Source organism: Chamaea fasciata, unplaced genomic scaffold, assembly GCF_029207755.1.
Source record: "Chamaea fasciata isolate MVZ Bird 193981 ecotype frontalis unplaced genomic scaffold, bChaFas1.0.hap1 SCAF_15, whole genome shotgun sequence".
Classification (NCBI taxonomy): domain Eukaryota; kingdom Metazoa; phylum Chordata; class Aves; order Passeriformes; family Sylviidae; genus Chamaea; species Chamaea fasciata.
The window spans coordinates 11,336,037-11,354,162 of NW_027094100.1; the positions used below are offsets into that span (position 1 = coordinate 11,336,037).

The window sequence follows — 18,126 nt, forward strand, 5'->3', positions numbered from 1 at the left end:
GTTTCCCATGCCTTCACTGGAGAAGAATGTTGGATGCTCAGGGAGTTTGCTGCAGTTCTGACCCAATCTTAAAAAAGATACTCATAAACAGAGGGAAATTTGCTCATGCACTGGAGTCCCAAGCAGAACTGCACTGTCCTAAAGAAATGAGAATTGCAGTCCCTGAAGGCAGAGTGGCAATCTTTAGGAAGGATAACCAGCTTTTGTGTTAGCCATCATCAGCCCAGAGGGGAACAGTTTTTGCAGTTCACCTCCACTTTAGCCACTAGGTATCGGTGTGTGGATTTAATTGTAGTTCAGTTGATGAGGACATTGGGTAACTGAAGAGCCTGCAGGAGCAGCTCACACATTTCAGGTTGAAAGAGCACGTTTTGTAAAATTCCCACCTAGCTGTTCCTACCTGGCAAGTTCTATAAAAATATTTTTAGACTCTTAAAGACTTCACAGTCCTCTTCATATGTCAGAAAGTTTCTTTAAGCAGACTATTTTACTAATGATGGCTACTCTATGGCACTCTGCTTTCAGTTCCAAAATGCACACAGCTCAAAAAAATGCATTTTAACTGTATTTCATATGCTTTAAATTGATTATTGGTACCTTTGAGCATTCTGGAAAAAGACTTCCTCTGTAGTGCAGATGGGGAAGAGAAGAAAAATACCTAATAATGAAGCATTCCTGTGAACCCAGTGACAGTACCTGGTGTCTGGTTTTGACCTCTTCTAACCCACATTCCTGTGCTTTTATCTTTCTTTTAGATTCTCCTCTTTTCTTCAGTAAAGCTCATCACAGGAAGAGCTTTGGAGGAAATCTCTTTTGTAATGCAGATCTTCGAGTGGAGGGCTGGGAGGCAAGTGGTGTGGGATGTGTGCCATAGTGGAAGATCTGGGTTTATACCAAGCTCTCAGTCCTTTTTAACCTTGTGAGTTACTGGGTTTCAGAACTCGTTGTGTGTGGTCATCATCCTTGTATGTAATGTCTCAGCCTGTGAGAGGTTGGAAATTATATATAATTGCTGATGATACTTATGATTTTGTGGTGGAACACTTTTCCCATGCAGTTACTGCACTTTCTGTCCTACTGGCATCTGTGATGAAGGTTTTTGTTTCCTTGTGCCAGTTCTTGTCCCGGTGCACACTGAGAGATGCTCTCTCCCTTTACAATGTCCGTGGGAGAATTTCTGGAGAAGAGGCTTTGCCCAAAGCTGTTTTTGGGCAAAGCTAAACCCCTTCCATTTGGGAATTCACTTGTGCTGGTAACTGTGGGAACAGAGAAAAACATCATGGCCAGAGAGCAGGGCACCGTTAGTGGGCGATTCCCTAATTTCCTGTGAGATGTGTTGGATGCACATCTGTCCTTCAGCCTGACAGCTCCACTGACAGTGTACGGTGATTTCAGCTTGGTGAAGGTGCTGCTGCATCTCCCAGAGTCCCAGTCACTGCTCAGGATCAGTTCCAGGGAAGGAAGGAGGGTGGTCTGGTGCAGATGTAGGCTCCCGTGTAGATCCCAGCCTGAGGGGATCCCTCCCGTGCCCTGTGTTCCACCAAGGTCTCTTTGTTAGTGCTGCACTTTCATTCCCTGCCTTTTGGCACACTTAAATCAAATTAAAGGCAAGAGCAGAGTTCCAGCAGACTTCTGGTTTAGGTCTGGTCCTTCATCGTTTACAGTCTAAAATGCCCCGTAGGAAACGAATGCTTTATGCCGACCAACTGCAGTCCCATTTGCTACAGAGATAATAATAAACCCTGAGATTAGTGAAGGTTCTTTTCTGAATTAAAATATCACTTTGGGGAAAAGCTGTCTGCACTAGCTATTGTGCATAGTCAGTGTCTTTTCCAGCTTGGATTGCTGCCAGAGCTCTGGCTTAGGGCCTTCTCCTGACCCTTTACAGGTTCTTATTAGTGTTGCTCGGGTTGTGCATGAAGGAACTGCCCAGTGCTGTTTGAAGGTGTGTGGGATTAATAAATTGTAGTAAGAGAATGTCCAGCAAAGGTTTCATTTAATGGGACAGTATTGAGAAATGAAATAATTCTTGAATTGTGGATTGCTTTCTTTTAAATCTGGCTGTGGTAACTTGTTATCCTAAGAATTCCTTCCTCCCCCTCCTTTTTTGTTTAACATATTATAGATACTAAGAAACTCTAAAGATTATAGAAACTAAGCACAGTTTTCGAAGCTAGACCCAGCTCAGTGTAACAATTCCTTGGACAAATATCTGGCCTCTAAAAAAAAAAATAAAACCTTAAACCCCTTTTGTGCTGTTTGACTTGTAAATTGGCCTCACCCCTCAGCCGCTTCCCTGAATCTTTACCCTGGGGCAATGCTGCGGTTTTGAAGCTAAGAGAACATCGAATGTTTTTTTCCTTTCTGAAAGAGGTGTACCCATCCCTGACCGCCGCTGAATAATGCAGGAACGTTTATTTGCTTGTGTGTGGGAGAGATCTTCCCTTCCCATTTAACATTGATCTTATCCTTCCTCTTGCATGTGGCCCTTTTTCCTCTCCTCTGTCTTTTTTGTGCACCCGAGCAGGACATGCATTCACTGCTTTTGACAACTGGGGACTTTCCAAGCTCAGTGTGGGTTTGGCTTGAGATGCATTTTTTTCATCTTAACCTGCTGTTGAGGGCACTGTGGTGGTGTTGAGCAGCACAAGGGGGGCAGATATTCCCCTGCAGGGGAAAAGCGGTGATGGAAGAGCATCTAACCAGTGTAAGGGGGAAAGGGCTGCGGCTGCAGGCACTGCCTTCACAAGAGGTCTGTTATTTTCGTTTTGGCCTCGAGACTGATGCGCGTCGCAGGCACTCCTGAACATCAGATTGATTGACTTCTTGGAGATCCACCTGCGTTCCAGCATATGGAACCAGCACCTTTTCATTTAGGTGGCTGTCTTAGCTTCAGTGTGGAAGAGGGGAGGCTGTTACTTTAGAGCCAAGTGAGTTGGAGAAGCTCTTTTTTAGTATGTGCAGAATTAGTTTGATTGATCATATTTGACACCAGTCAGGGAAGAGAGAGGTATTCAGGCTGAGAGAGCAAGAACACATTCCAAGTTAGTTTTCTCTTCTGTATTCTCTGAATATGATGAATATTTTTTCCCCCTCAGCTGTCATAGTCTTCTAATAAATGCTTTCCCTCCATTAAATTTTTAAAAATGAGATTCTCTCTGTAACAAAATCCACAGTTTAAAAATAACTTCTGTGATGTACTTTTATGGTGGCAATTTCAAAGCCTGTGGAGATGCTGCTGGAAGATGCTTCTAATCTAATAATGAAATGTGTATAACACACATGGAGAAGAGAAGAGTAGCTGGAATCAGCTTATTTTCCTTTTCTTGTTTTCTTGCTTCTTCAGCTATTTCTGGTATCTTTTCCTTTTAATTGCAGGACAGAGCTGAGGAATGTAGAATTGTAGCTGTCAGAAAAACTAGAAGAAAAAGGTCTGTTTCCATAATCTTGTGGCTTCTTCTGTTTCAGAAGCCTGCTGGAATCACTGAATCCTCATTTCAGAAAAGAACAGCATAGCCTGCTTCATCTCTAACTGCTGTCAACTGTTTAAGCTTTCCTTTCCCCAGCCCTCACTCAGAACATGTTTTCAGCTCAGCTAGGGATGTTATTACTAACTGGTGAACAAACCAGAATACTGAACGTGGTGAGCGATTGACATTTTTAAAGTTAATCATAGCAACTCTTCATCCAGCAGCTGCTGGGGCTGCTCTGGGTGCTGATGCCCCATCTGATGCCAGCAGTGAAGAGCCTGTACAGTGTCAGCTCGAGATGAGTGGCTATAAAATGGCAAAAAAGAAGTTTGATTTTCATGACGCTGTCATCATTTGTGTCGAGCAGACTTTCTTGGCTGGGTGATAAACAGAGGACACATTTCTGCTAATACCTGCACACTCAAAAGTGCTGTACTTTGAAGAACTCCTTTTGCACAAAGCTTAAAATACCACATTAGTGAGAAACTGTTCAACTAATTGAACAAATAGCATCAACTATGCTTTTTTTATTCTTATTTTCCCATTTCGATGTATTTCTGTATTTCCGGAGAAAGAAATATGCTGGATAACTGCTCCAGCACAGACAGTGGGGGTTTGTGGGCAACTTGTAATATTTGGGATGAGCAAAAAAAGCTATTGCTGCATTTAGAAAGGCAATTCCTTTAAAGGGATTTAAGCTCCTAACCCCATTTGTTTCTCTGGAAACACACTTTTATTTCTGAAGCCTTGCTCTATGCCTACAGTGCAGGCTCTGCTGTGGCTGTCACCATTCTGTGCTCTGCTGACCACAGCACTGACACCTGGCCTCTGGTCCTGTTTTCTTGACCCAAATCTAGCACTTTACTTTTTGAATAATTCAACGTATCTACTAGACGTAGATGTTGAATTTTCTCAAGCTCCCATCTGCAGGAATGGCAGAATCTGGAGGAGTCCAGACTCCTTTCACTCATCTCTCACTGTTTGCGGTGGGACAGCCTAATCCCATGAACTAGCAAGTGAGATTTTTCTCTTGAAAGCAGAATTTACATCGGTTTTGTTGCTGTGACTTGGTATGATTTCCTTTAACTGGGTTACTATTACTTTGCAGGCTGCCCCAGTTCTCCTCTCGTTTCTTTAGGCTTTAAATTTTTGCTAAGATCTTCCCTCAAATACGGGATGTTTTCTGCAGGGTGAGGTCACTTAGCAGAGAGCCCTGTCAGCTCTCACTCTGCTGCCTCAGGGGCTCTGGGTTTAAGTGTTGTTTACACGCACTCAGATCCACTGACCCTGCAGAACACAAGTGTGAAGAGGAAATTAAAGGGTTACACTTGTGCTTGGCAATGTGGGTTTTTAGTGTGCACCAAAATGAGCTGCTTCTCTGAGAACAGGTGATGCTGGGACAAAAATTAGAAATCCCAATGCTTTCTAGCCTGGCTCTTTCCCCCTTAATTGTGATTTTGATGGAAACTGCCTTGTTTTGGGAAACAACTTCATTAGTGACCCTCTTCTAGTACTGTGCAATCCCTTCATCTGTATTAATTTTAGTCTGCTGAGATGTTTGAAAAGTATTTTGCTGTAGTGACTGGAGTGGTGGTAAGACAGGAGGCTTTTAGGTGAAGTTCCAAGTGGTTTTTCACCTTTAATGGGACCTTGCTGAATGTGAGGGCTGAGGGTCTTTAAGGAAGGAAATGCATTTTCAACTGCCCCATTTTTACTTTTAAACGTGTTTCTCTTTATAAATCAGTGGGCTGTACATCTGTAAAAAACATTTTTACATGGAAACAAGTGCTCAGTTACACCTCAGTTGGAGAGGACAGTTCGCCTTTTTTGAGGTTTTCCTCCTCCTGTGAGCTCTGATACAATCTGATTTAATTTGTAACAGCAAAGGCTTTCAGTGGTTAATTAAATCAACTCTAGGGACCAGAAACTTTGAGATTGTTAATATATTCAATAGTATTTATGAGCTTAAATACCCAAAAGGAGCTCAAGTAGAAATCCCGTGAACCCTCCCCTCCGCCATGGAGAAAAACAATGTCAAATCTATAAAGCTTTGTCTTTGCCTTCTAGAAAATGTTCCTTTTGCTGTACTTCCACACATGTCCTAAACTATTTTTTATATTTAAAACTGATCACTTTAATAAAGTCCCCATGAGACAAAAAACCCCAAAATAAAACCCAAAGAATTAATCCTAGACATCAGGGTAACAAATTTGAAGGATTAATACATATTTCTGAATTTCCAGCTGTATAATTGAACATTTGTAGGTTATTTTGTACTTTTTTTCCTGGCCAGACTGAGCATCTTTATTCAACGACTGCTGTCAGAGTAGGATTTGCTGAGCACTTTCAATAATAGTGACACTATTTTATTTCTGCCCTGGTGTTCTGGGACCACATCTTGGTGTTCGAGGCCACATCTTCCAGGAATTTTATACAAGAAGCAACAGGAAAGAACACTTATCTAACAGAGCCACAACTCCACTGTCAACTATAAAAGAAGAGCCAATGGATTCTAACTTAGATTAAAAGTCAGCTGCGAATAGAGGCAAATATTCCCGTAGGCACAGGGCATCTCTCTGAAGAGAAATTGTTGAAAATGCAAATGGCTGAAAGAGAGTTCAGTGTGATTGCTTTGTGCTTCACAGGCGCTGTGGTTTCAGGTGCCCCGGGTCAGCTCTCAGGAGATGAGCAGCCAAGATTTCTGATTTCTGGAAGACCTATGGCAGCTTTTCACATGCCACCTTCAAACTCCCCACGTTTGCTTTGCAAGCAGAGTCACTCTTGTGAAGGATTCCTTCAGGGGCCTGGGCAACAGATGTGAGCACGGCCCCCTCGTGCAGCCTGACAGCACAGGGAAATACTAGAGAAGAAGAGAAGCAACTTTTTTTATTAATATTATTTTTTTTTCTCCCAGCGCAGAGCTGTCACATTAGCTCTTCCAGTTGTGAAGGCATCCTTGACAGGACATCACATCTTAATAATGCCAAACATCATCCTCACCATAGCTCTTACAAGGAGGCAGGGGCTCATAATCAGTTCAGACTCCACTGGGAGGCCATCAGCTGGGTGGGGAACAATTGACCTTTCAGGAAGAGCTGTACAATTAGAGGCAAGCTAGATAAAAGTACAGACAAGATAGAGTGAAATTGGAAGGCAGCACATTTGCATCAGATAAGAACAAGAGGATGCTGGGACAGAGGCTCTCCCCATCTTCAGGCAGGGATATTGCATCTGAAATCCACTTTTCAGGGGGTGGGTTCACCACAACTGTATGCCCAGAAGAGTGTGATAAAATTAATGACTGTTCTCCTTCAGTTTGAGGATAAATCCACGTGCCAGTGGAGAAACGAGTCACACACACACAACACCATTAAACTCCCTCTTCTTACTGGCTTAACTTGACAAAACAATCTCCTATGTCCCTGCTTCACATTCAAGGCAATCTAGAAGTTCATGGAAAATTGTTGTTCAATTTTGTGCCTCACATTTGCCTCTCATTTCTCGCTCAGGGCATAGCAAATGAGGATAGATTTAAGGAGGATGAGCATGAGGAGATCACAGTGAAAGCACGGGAAGCTGAAAGTTGGAGTCTCCAGTTGAGAAACTCTTAGGTTTGGCACAATGTAAAGGCCAAAATGCTCTGACCAGAGCAGGGTCCATTGATTTCTTTCAGAGGCTGTTGTGGTCCTGGGCTGGAAAGAGGAAAGGCAGGAGAAGCAAACAGGCAGCAGAGAGTCTCCTGGTAGGCAAGAATGATTCCACCAGCAGTACTTAATGAGCAGAAAAATCATTGATTAGCTTAGTAGTGGGCACACTAGAGAAGAAAAGCTCTTGAAATGAGAGTTAGAGCAAACTCTTTGCAAGATACCATTAAAGTCTCTCTGGCCTTTGATCCTAAATTTGAAGAAAGAAAAGGAAAGGCATAGTTTGAAGCAGTGGTCTGATGCCTTGAAAGATTTCAAGTCGAAGTGGAGGGGCGGAGGGGCAAAGATGGAGAGAGGTACACAAATACTATTCATGACATTTTATCTCAAAATGTCAAGTGCTAAAGCTCTGGAAATAGGCTTATGTGGTAGATGCAGCACTGCATAATTGAAGCCTCATGAGAGTTAAGGAAATCTGTACTTTCTGGCCTTTATTTGTTTAAAAATAAAAGCTTTGTCAACACTGTATGTACTGCTGAGTACATATGGCTTTAAATCTCAGTGCAAAGTGCTGAGGTTTCAGGGATAGAGCAGAGTTGTTCCCCATGGCACCTTTCCCTTTGATCTCAGAGATTGACCTTTGGCAGCCTTTGCCTTTACTTTACATCTGCCCTGTCCTTTCCTGAATTCCTGGGTGTGAACACTGACACCATTTCGCTCTGAAACCAGGGAATATGTGTTCAGTTGGCATATGTAAAAATTGGTGAAAATGCTTGTCTTTATTTTTATCACTGAGGAAACGTGCATCACTGAGTGTTGAAATGCTAAACCAAGAATTCTGGAAGGGTCCTAGCTCAGCAATCTCTCCCAGAGACAAATGCATGTATTTCTTCCTCTGCTCTTCGGTATCCCACAACTATGTGCCCACATCTCTACAGGAGTGCCCTTGAGAGAGTCTGGCCTGGAAATTGGTTCTGGATACTCCCCACCCACTCTTGTTTTCCCAGGACTTAACGGACCCCTGCGCCACTCTTGGCAGAAACTCCCATCCAGAAAAGTCGCTGAGCTCTCGGCAGGAATCCTATGCGAGAGAAACCAACGTGTGGGACACGCTTCCCTGGTATTGGAGGAAAGCCTGTTTGTGTCAGCTGCATTAGAAAGATTGTTCCAGAACAGTTCATCCATGCGTGAAGTTGCCCCTGTAATTCTGCCAAGGCTGAGGAGCTCAGGGAGATGTGCTGGCAGCGGCGCCTGCGGCTCTTTCATCCACCGAATTTTTTGCGAGGTGCTGGAGGGTCAGAGAGGAGCAGATATGTAATTTGCCTCTCTGAACCAGTTCTTCTGCCTTGTTTAGTGTGGCTGGAGAGTTTCCATGCTGTGAACTGAACTTCCAGGGACGAAATAGGGATGCTGCAGAATTTAAATGGGAGAACCCATCTCCCCACCCTACAATTTGCCTTATGCAGATAAAGATGTGGAGAGCACTTGTTGCAGGCTCTCCCCTTTGGAAGCTCTTTCAGCATTATAAATCACAGGTGCACTTTGCAATGGGCCTTCCTGGTTGTTTACCTTCAGATAATTACACACCATGGGCTATTTCTTCCCTCCCTTTTGAGGAAAGTACTTTGTGGGAGTTACTTTGGTTTCTTTGGATTTGACCTTTGTCAGCTTTGGAGGAAAAAAAATTACATTTTCTCTTTGTCAAAGTAAATTAAGTGTATTCATTATAGCAACTCAGAGGATTAAGCGCAATTACTGGGTTTTTTTTGGTTTTTTTTTTACTCAAGGTGATTTAATTGCTTTGATTTTGTTTGTTCATATCCTGAGGAAAAAAAATGGTGATGGTAGAAGAAAATGCCTTTAACTATTCTTTTCCAGACAGTGTATGCTTCTGTATGCCTGGCAGAACTTGCCTTAAGATAACCATATCCTTCTAGTCCTCTCCTTAAAAATTTCACTTCCTAAAATTTTAAGGCTTTGTGTGTTTTTGTAGGTGTAGATGTGTGTGCATATATGCCAACGCACAAAAATTAAATACATTATACAAACATACATAAATATATGTTTATATAAAACTATTTTTATGTACATGTGTATGTGCCTATATATGTACACACACATATAAAAAGAAAATAAATGCTGGCTTTCCCTTTAACTTTGAAAGTGTTTTGTTTTCTTTCAGCTCCAGCAAACTGGATTGAATTACAACTGAATTGAATGCACTTCTATAGCACCTTCCCTCAGGGATCTAAACCAATTTTCTCACCATTGCTAAATGCTGAACTTCCCCTGTACCCTCACAGAGTAAGTAGGATGCTGCTATCTGTGCTCTAGGGTAGGAAAATTAGGAAAAGTGTTGAATGCAACATACTGGAAGAGAAAGTGATAAGATGTTTAGCTCTTGAATATTGTCGGGTGTTCACACAGTTGTACTTTTCAGAGGGAGTGAAGCCTCTCAACATGTAACCTTAATATGAGAAAGGATATGCAATATTTACCCCTGTAGCAGTGTAACTGTGTGTTTGTTCAGTGTTGGGCACAGCTTCAGAATGGAGTAGGAACAAATAGGTAAAATCAGGAAGGAACAGTAGAAGTGTTTTTGAGAAATACTGAGTGTGTTCCGGACTTGACCCCTGATCTGTTTTGGCTTGGCCAGTCACACTGTGGGCTCCAGGTTCTGAAAAAAGGCATTTGGAAGTCAGTTCAGGGAGGAGAGGGGAAGAAAACAGCTGCAGTTCTCAGGTGCTTGTCCATTGTAACCCCTGGCCAGGGCCAAGGGAGCTGCTGAAACGTCACATCTGATGCAAAGGGTTGAATACATGGTGACAGGGACAGAAGATTTGCTCCCAGAATTTGTTTTTTGTTCAGTTTCTTGCACGGACATTCTGTATGTTTAACAAACAAAGGGAGAGTGTGATGGCGATTCCAGGGTGGTTGTGTTCCTAATAAACTGTAAAAAGAAAGCTGACTGCAGGAAGGTTGGTGGCTAGGTTAATATACACTGTAGTGGAGTCATTTAAAATAATCCAAGCAAAGAAAGGAGATTTATATAAAAGTACATTTCCATTACTTGTGCCTCTGGCACAGTAATGTCTCATCTAGCATAGCAAAAAGCTAACAACATTATTCTTGTTTCTCTTTGTAACATCCATAGCCTTTAGTACTGCTTTCCTTCGTTAATTTTCGAAAGACTAGTTGTTAATTAAGAGACATGTTTCACTCAAAGGCAAGTCTTGACTGGAAAGAGCTCAGAGAACATGGCAGGAGTCTTGTGTTTTGGGGTTTTTAATTATTTTTAAAACAACATCCAATTTTGAGCATGTCAATATCCAATTAAAATTTTGATGAGTGGGATGCAAGCCCCCATAAATGTCTTCATGGCAATGGCATTTGGTCTCTTTTTCTTAGCTGGAACAGTGGAACAGTAGGGCAGGTCTGATTTTTGCATGGGTGAAAGAAGTCCACTTTGAAGCAAGGAAATGAGACTACAAGACCAGTTTGGTTTTTGTTTCCTTCCTCCCCTTTTTTCCCCAGAAGACTCAAGATCAGTCGTTGAACACCACAGGTATGGCAGCACATTTAAACGCACCTTCTTTTAGACTTTTTTGTAAGGGCTTAGCACCTGGTGAGCATGGAAGTAGAGTTACTTCTTAGCAAAGTCTGGCTACTTGCTTCGGTAATGAAACAGAAGGAACTTTCTTTTAAAAATCCATCCCAAAGGGCCAAGACTAAAGTGTTTTGTATTCCCATTACTTTGAATGGAATTTTTTTCCTTACTAAGGAGTTTGCATTGGGATTGCTTAGAGAGCCAGGCACTTCTTTTATGTAGGTCCATTAATTTCGATTCTGCTAAACTTGTGTTCCTAATTGCAATAAGTCAATGTACCTAAAGAGATCAGAGGAGGGAAGAGATCCAGAAGGGGGAAAACTTGTTACTGTGTCCTTTGAAGCTGTAGAATTGAGTGACCACATCATCTTGGCTGTGACTTTTGAGTTGGTAAAGTGAATATGTGGCTTTTAAGAGATACATGGTATAATTAATGATTAATCAGGGCCCTTCGTTTTGCATAACTTTCAGTTCTGCAGTCAAGTCTTGTGTGTATAATGAATGGTTTTTATTTTCTTTCTTCTGCAACTTATCTTTGCTGACTGCACCTCTTTGCTCCCTGATGTCTGTGAGCTCTAATAAATTGAGGAGTTTAGGTAGACAGTTCCTTAGGCAAGAGCTCTCCCTTGGCTAGTGATGCTGGTGAGACCTGCCTAGACTATAAAAGGCTCAGAAAAGGGGACAAGCTTTTGGCTGGAAGGCATAAGGGAAGTGTGACAACTTTTACATCCCTCCTTCATCTCTTTTCTTGGATATTTAATTGGCATTAGGAAACAGAGCAGGTCATTGGATTAATAAACAACAACAACAACAAAAAGTACTGTTTGAGTCAGAGATACCCTTAGGAAGTCTCCTGTTGGTAGTGCTTGTACTGATGTTATGAATTCCAAGATATTTAGTGGTTTTTAGAAATACTTCATCTGTCAGAGTGGTGTGATAAAGCAAAAGTCGGAGCTCTCATCCTCGAAAGGATGCTTGCCCACGTATTTGGGGAGAACAGCCTGAAGGTGTGGAGCTTTGGATTTGAGTGCACAAAGAAAGCTCACCAAGCAAATATAAAGACCCCCACAGCTTTCATTCCTGTGGTGTTACTGTCTTGTATAAATATCCAGAAAGTACTGGCTTATAATTTTTTGTTTATTAAGAAAATATATCTTTCACCAGCTCCTGCTTCCTTGCTCTCAACAGCCTGCATGACTCATACTTAATGCCATAATATTGCAGGTCAAACTAGAGATCCTGTATAACACAGTCCATTGTAATTTCCCAGGCAGTATCTGCATCAAGCCAACAGCTTTCAGTTTACTGGAGAACTTGGCTTTTTTTCCTGTGTTTACCTAGAGACTTGTCCCTTGAAAACATGGTCAACAGCTGCTTCTCTCTTTTGTTTATTGTTTCCCCCCCTTCCCATTTTTTAGTGCTGTCCACTGGCAAGAGGCTGTGACTTGAAGGGGAAAGGGTCAGAGAGATGAGAGTTGCTGGACTCAATATCCTCACAGAATTACCAGCTCTATGGTCATGGTAGGGAGAATCATGATTCTTCTGTCATCTTTACAGAGAAGAGAGGATCCACACAGAGCCAGAAAATGGTTTGGGCTGAAAGGGACCTTAAAGCTCATCCTATTCCAACTCCCTTGCCATGCACAGGGACAAATTCCACTATCGCAGGTTGCTCCAAGCCCTGTCCAGCCTGGCCTTGGACACTTCCAGGGATCCAGGGGCATCTTCATCATCTTCATGGCCTCCTCTGGACTGACTCCAACACGTGCATGCCCTCCTGTGTTCAAGAGTAACCATTTGTAGACAGGACAGATTAAGATTTCTATCGTGTTACCACATGTTACTTTCAGTATACCATCCGAAAAATCAGGATTGCAAAGCAAATGGAGTAGAGGGAGCGGCAGTGGCAAAAATAAGAACCCGGTGGTTGAGTCTGTCACGACATTCCTGCCTTTTTCTCCTGCTGCACAGGGAAGGGAAAACAATCCTTATCAATGGGGGATGAGGTGAGAAAGGATGGACTTCAATTGCAGCAAGTGAGATTTACTTTCGTGACAAAAATTTTCTAGGATGAAATATGCCATTAGATTGCTTATGGGGGCTGTGGCAGCTCCATCATTGCAGGTCTTTTGGAATATGTTAGCAAAACATCTGTCAGGAATGATACCTGCAGAGCTGCTCCTGCCTTGGGGTATGAGGATGGACTAGATAACCTCTGGAGGTCCCTTTCAGCCCTGTTTTCTATGAGCTCTAATCCAGGGCTTTTCATTACTCATCCCTTGAAGCCCCAAAGGTGACAGGACTATCACACTTCATTTTTACCCTTACACAATCTCTTTTGCTGGATGGTTTTTACTCATTCAGTGGTGCTGGCTTCAGTTACATTTGTCATATGATTCTCTTACAGCTTCTATTTATTAATTTTTTTTTCAGTCCATGCCCTTTAGCCCTTTTGTCTCTGTTTTTTAAATGGATCTCACTCACTTTGAAACTTTCTAAAAGGAAAAGTTTTTGAAAACTTAGATTTTTTAAAAACTTTTTTTTTTTTTTTTAAATCTGAGATTTCAAATTAGACAAAATGAGTTAAAGCTGCTGTTAAGTACCAAAGTCATGTTCGGTGCTGCAGCAGACAAAGGAATAGGAACTGATTTTGCCTTGTTAAAGTGAGATAAATGTGAACAGGAGCTCATGATGAGGTGGGGAGCTGCCCAGGACAGAGGGTATTCTACTTGTTTGGCCAGGGCCTGGTACAGTGTGGCCCTGAGCTGCTCTAATAACCTTATTTATGATGGGAAGCCCACGAGGGACCAGGGGGACCAGGTGCATGTGTACAGTGTGCACGTGGCGCTGCTGTAAGGTGTAAAAGAGCTAAGGTTTGTGCTTTGAAGTGATAACATGGTGATTTAGGGGTGATTTAAAAACACAGTAAATTAAAAGATAAGCAAACCAGTGTGATCCTGTATGTGATGGGGTTTTATTCAGGTGTCACAGTGGCAGTAAATACCCCACACAGCTGCACAGTCCTCTCTCTCTGACACAGCTGGGCATTTCACAAGCTGGTGTGAAACCGTAGGTTCCCATTATATTTGCCCTTTTTCATCTCTTCCTGGCGTGGAATTAAATTCATTCCATTATTGGTGTGTGATGGTTTTTAAGTGGTTCCCTTGCAGGTTTGCTTTTGGGCTTCCCTGTCTCTCATTTTGGGTTGGTAAAGTGGAAGATTGCAGAGTAAAAGCGAAGGTATCAGGTTTGAGGTAAACGGCTGCCTACGCCTTCCTCAGCCTTTTTGTTGGCCTTCTTCATCTTCCTCCGTGGCTTAAACAGACAGTCAGGAGATGAGAAATCCCTGGGGGTGTTCTGCATAGGGTTGTGATTCACTTGGATGTTTTATGTTCCCCTGAATATTTAATGTCCTTAAATGACTGTGAATTTGCAGCAGTGGAGCAGAGGTGGAGCAGTGATGGAGCAGAGGTGCAGAGGCGCCATGTGGGGTCTGACAGTCACAGAACTGCCTTGTGACACCCGTGCTGGTCTCTGCTCATCTCTGCTGCATGCTGCAGGGTTTCTAAGTTTAACTTGGGTAATAATATTTAAATCATCATATCAACCCTCCCTCCTCTGGACTTGAAATAAAGTTGCCTAATCCAGTTACGTTATTTAACTGAGAGGCTGACTTTTTTAAACCTAGTTATTTTGTGCTCAGCTATATGTCCTGAGTTCTATATGCTTCATGGCTGGATTTGATGCATTCTATTTAATTATGCACTTTAAACATAAAAAAAAAGGAGGAGAAAACTCACATTGGTGGCTCTGGGCTGCAGGAGTTGACGTGTACGCCTCAATCTGTCTGCTTCCTCTAAAGGCTCTGGAGCCCATGGACCCCCTTCAGCAAATTTATGAAGGCAGAATTGGAAAAGCTTGTCTTTATGGAAACTTTGATTCGTTTTTTTTCGAGGGGTGACCAGAGCTGCTGTGTTACAGAACTGTCAAATACTCTCGGTACAGAAGCCCTGTCATCTGAATTTCAAAGTCAGAGCCATATTTTGAGAGACTTGCCCTTTTCATCCTATCTGGTCTGTGGGGGTGTTGCTGCGACTGAGCCCTGTTTGGCCATGTAAAAACAGCCTGCCAGGCTTCCTTTGCCAGGGACTTTGAGTTTAAATCTATTTCAGGCCTTTAAAAAGGTCACTCAAGGCTGCCAGCCAGAACCTGTGTCTTAATTCGGTGCTATTAGAATCAGAGAAAAATAAAATCCGCAATCTGAGGCTGGAGGGCAGGGAGCGGTGGAATTATCAGACACTTTATAAACGCAGGGTATGCTCTCGTAGCAAATTTCTGCTGTGGTCTGAGGCCAGCAGGAGGATCTCTGGGCATCAGGAAGGCTGCTCAGGCATTGCTGTAAGCTTTGGGCTCCACCACTGGGGGTCTGATTGCTGCTCAGGGGCCTGAAGCAGCTGCTTTCCTTTGCTTGCTGAGTAGTCAGGATCACATTTTTGCCCTGGCTGTTGCGTGGTGTATGTTTCCAGGTGATTTATACCCTGCTGTTAAGGCTCCCCGCTGCTGTATATTTGGGTTTTTGCTCTGCAGCAAGACAAAGGGGAAGCAGGAGTTATGTGAGGGTTTGGGGTCTGGATCAGGGTTCATTGCACTGCTGGCTGTGCCTGGTGGGCAGGGGGAGAAGCTGAATCTGAGGCTTCCATGGCCCATTCCCCCCCCGTGCTGATGATTCCAAAGGAAGGTCCCCATCTTTCCCTTGCTCTGTATCACCTTACATACTTCACTGCCCTACTGAAAAATTTGTGTGGACTCCTGCTAGGCTAATATGTTTGTTTCTCCTTAATTCCTACTTGTAATCCTTCAGTTTGTTCTCTTATTTGTAGTCTGACATGGGTGCTTTTGAGAGTGGAAGGAGCTGACATCAGCTGTTTGAAGAGCCAAATAAAAGATTTCTTATAACAGTAATCAGCCTGGCTGATTTCCCAGCAGCATCCCGGCCTGCCAGGGTATGGAACAGCCAGCACTAGGGACAGAGTCTCTTTTTCCACAGTTGGGCCTAATTTAATAATACTTTGTCGAATTGCATTACAAGTTTGATTCTGGGTTTTGATTGGTATCTTGGAATGTGTGTTTTTTTTGTCATCTGGATAATTTTATATTTGTTTCCTATTATCGTACCAGGAGGGCTTTAATTTTGTTAGCATCTTTACCAAATAATCTGATGAATGTGAAAAGCAGCTTTAATGAGATTTCTCATTGATTATTTTCATATAAAGGTTCTGTGATTTGAAGAGTAGTAACTTTGTTCTCACTTGCCATTTTATAAATAGGCCTTAGTTTTAATCTTGTAGGTTTTCAAAATTGAATCAGCAGAAATTGCAGAAATTATGTTTGTATTCACTTGCCATTTTGCTAATGGATCTCAGCTTTAATCTCTCTGATTTTCCATATTGTTTCAGGAAAAATGATGTCACCAAGGTTTGATTAAAGCATTCAGTTTCAGCTTAGTTCTTTCCTAATGTGTTAAATTTTCATATGTCAATGCAAAAAAATTTGACAATATTAACCTCTTACTAGATCCTTATTTCCCAGAGTACTTTGAGAACTTTGTGTTAAGTTTACTTTTTTTTTTTTAAATTAAAATCTTGGCTGCTAGTAAAACATACTTGTCAATTTGTAGTTAATTGCTGCATTAGTTCTGAAGTTATAAATCAAGTTGGAAAGTAAATTTGGTATCTTGTATTACGCAGCAGAAAAGAGTTGTTGCAGTAAGAATGCTGTCTGTTAATTCACTTGTCTCCTTTTAAGCAATCACTGCATTTATTCATGTCATGCATTTTGGCTGGATGATCTCCACCCTGATACAATAATGACTGGGATACCTTTTCCCCCTTCTAAAGGCTGATTTCTGTGGAACAGATATTTGTCGCAAACAAGAAGCAAATGAGTAAACAGGGCAAGCAGATGGGACTATTAATTTCTTTCTATTATTCTTTTCAAATTTTTTTTATTTCTTTAAGGTTTTCTTCTTGTTTAATTTTTTATTTCTTCTTGAATAATGCAAGGAGCATTAGTAAGAAAGAGGTTGACTGGAATGTGATGTTTTTTCGATACAGCCCTAAAATTATAATCTGAGGTCAAGTAGTGGGTCTATATCAGTATATTTTGACTGAACAACAAGGAAAAAAACATATTTACATCTCAATTTAGAGGGAACCACCACATGTCCCCTCTCCTGCCATGCATGTGCAGGGCTCCCCAAACCACCTCCTTAGATCCTTTCTGCTGAAATTGCAGCTCCGTGGGTGGCTCCTGTGCTGTCAGAGGGCTGCAGTGCCAGGGTCCCCCCTCTTGGAGGGGATTATAGGATCAAAGTTGCATAGCACTGCAGTAGAACATGATGCTATTTTAGGAACATCTCAGTTTTTCACAGAGGGAAAACCAGTGGTAGGTGAGCTGCTTAGAAGGGCTTTTTACGCAGCTGAGGCTGAAAAATGTCTGAGAATTTTTGTAGGAAATACAAGCTGTGTTTTGCATGCAGGGAGCAGCACCACCCCTGATGCTGTAAATTTTTGAAGTCCAATGCTCCCCCAGCGCCCAGGTGTGCCTTCAGCTGGCTTTACTGTTACCGGAGCAGAAGCCAATAAAACTCTGCCAGATCCCAAGAGAGACTTGAGGACATTTCTAGGAGCCACATTTCATGTCTCCCACGCAGTCACGTTGTGGGAATGGTGCAGGCTAAATGCCTGTGCCTTGCTGCTGCTGGCTTTATGCAGAGCTGGCAATTGCCTTCCTTGCATCCCCTCCTGGGAGCCATCCCCCTCCGTGTGTTGCCTTGCTCAATGCTCACTTTTGCAGCCTCTGTGCTTCTCTGGAACTGTGCTTTTCCTTTCCTCATCACCTCAGGAGTTTTGCCTCTCCATTAGCAAGTTGAATAAAGAGGACAGCAATACAATTGGGCAAAATGTTCCAAAATGGGCATTTCAGTTGTTGTAATGGGGGTGTAAGGGGACGGTGTGGCAGAGAGGAGCGGGGAATGGGGGTAAGGTCAGGTGAAGCTAAAATGATTTAAGCGTGTGCTTTCAAAAGCAAATGATCATTTTGGAGGTAAAATTTACCACTTAGGCTAAAAGTTAATGTCAGTTCTTGCAAGCTGTAACAATATCCTGCCTTTTGTGAAGGCTGCCACCACTTACTGAAGCGAGATGCTGAAAGCATCCTCTAAGTGACTGCTGGTGAAGTCAGTGCTGTAAACATCAGTGAGGTCAGGCTGCTGACCTTCAGAAAGAGTTTTCCTTTCTGGAGGAGTAACTCCTGAAAAGGCAGTCTGCTAACGAGATTTTGGGTGTTTTATAGTGTGCAGTGTCCATAATTTCATAAATGGTCTCTCCCTGCTGCAGGCACACCC

The 18,126-nt window shown here is 42.5% G+C and overlaps 1 protein-coding gene across 1 annotated transcript in view; it reads left to right on the forward strand.

Moving 5' to 3' along the window:
- Window positions 1–9,370: 9,370 nt before the first annotated feature.
- Window positions 9,371–18,126, forward strand: part of SGCD (sarcoglycan delta) — a 269,247-nt gene continuing 260,491 nt past the window's right edge. The window contains exon 1 of the mRNA XM_066197273.1: window positions 9,371–9,418. The gene's annotated coding sequence lies outside the window, so the exon portion shown is untranslated. The remainder of the gene's footprint in view (window positions 9,419–18,126) is intronic.